This window comes from Sinocyclocheilus anshuiensis, unplaced genomic scaffold (genome assembly GCF_001515605.1).
Source record: "Sinocyclocheilus anshuiensis isolate Anshui unplaced genomic scaffold, SAMN03320099.WGS_v1.1 scaffold58, whole genome shotgun sequence".
NCBI classification, from domain to species: domain Eukaryota; kingdom Metazoa; phylum Chordata; class Actinopteri; order Cypriniformes; family Cyprinidae; genus Sinocyclocheilus; species Sinocyclocheilus anshuiensis.
Genome location: NW_015547688.1, coordinates 84,324 through 85,708, shown reverse-complemented (window position 1 = coordinate 85,708; position 1,385 = coordinate 84,324). Strand labels below are relative to the sequence as shown.

The window sequence follows — 1,385 nt, the reverse complement described above, 5'->3', positions numbered from 1 at the left end:
GGGTCAATATCACTGTAGGGTGCCTTTTGGTGTCCTGAACATAAATAACTCGTTTGCCATAATAACTTACTTAACAAAAAAATGATTATGAAAGGGTGTGTTATATTAGGCTAAGTTTTTATATTCATAACAAAAGCATTACTTGGCTCTTTAGATACGTTTTCTAGATTTTTTTTAGTTTTGTATAAAAGGATGCTTGTTATTTTGCTATGTCCCATGCACTGCTCATTAAATTTGAATGAGAGTAGAATATAGTGAAATCATAAAATGAAAAAAATTTGTTCTCTATTAATATTTTGTTACATTTTTGTTAGACTCAATTTGAGTGTATTGATCATTTGGTAATAAAAACACTATTTTTATTTAATAAAAAAGAAGAGTTTGTCCATGTCCCTTGAATGGTTGTCCACACTGTCGTATTGGGGAATCCGCCCCTTTAAAGGGGTCATATGATGCGATTTAAATTTTTCCTTTCTCTTTGGAGTGTTACAAGCTCTTGGTGCATAAAGAAGATCTGTAAAGTTGCAAAGATTAAAGTCTCAAATCCAAAGAGATATTCTTTATAAAAGTTAAGAGTCAGCCACACCTACCTAAAACGGCTCGTTCTAACACGCCCCCCACATATCTACGTCACTATGTGGGAAGATTTGCATAACGCCGCCCAAATGTTCACGCAAAGAAAGAAGGCGTAACTTTTATTCTCGCTGTAGTATTGTTGTTGTTGCCGCTGCCGCCATGTCGTGAAGACGCTGTGTGTTTCGTTGTGAAAGCGAAACTACTTTGTTTGGTCTTCCAAAAGAGGCCGATATCCGCTTCGTCATGCCTGGAGCTGATCCGTGCTGGTCGCTGAGGAAATACTTCAACTTCGCACTGTCGATCGCCGGATCGGCTTTCACCGTGGACCACTTAGACATGACAGGGTGGACACAGCATTCATTTGTAGATAATATTGCAATTTATAGAAATGTAATATTGTAATTTATAGTAAGATCTGCTATAGATAAAAAACCATTGCGCTTTCGCAGGACATGCCTCTGAGTGCAGCAGAAATTGCACGGCAATACAGAAAACGTCGGGATGCAAACCCCGAACGAAGAGAAGCATACCTTAAGAAAGAAAGGGAGAAATGGAGGAAAGATAGAGATACAGGGAAGAAGAAAGGTATTAATGAGAGAGGAAAAAATGGAGGGAGGCAAAGAAAGCTGCCAGAGCTAAAGCCAGGACAACAGTGGAGTTGTTATTGTTATTGTTTGTGAATGTATATCTAGATTTCTTTTTGGAAGTGTGTTTCGCTCTGTTCATAATGTGATGTTTACATGGAGTTTTTAGTTAAGATGTACTGAATCGATATGAATTAAACTAAACTAAAATTAATGGGGGGGGGG

At 37.8% G+C, this 1,385-nt stretch overlaps 1 protein-coding gene across 1 annotated transcript in view; it reads left to right on the top strand.

Annotated features, from left to right (window-relative positions):
- The window catches only part of LOC107703354 (dedicator of cytokinesis protein 7-like), a 76,603-nt gene that overhangs the window by 52,305 nt on the left and 22,913 nt on the right, over positions 1 to 1,385 (top strand). The window lies entirely within an intron of this gene.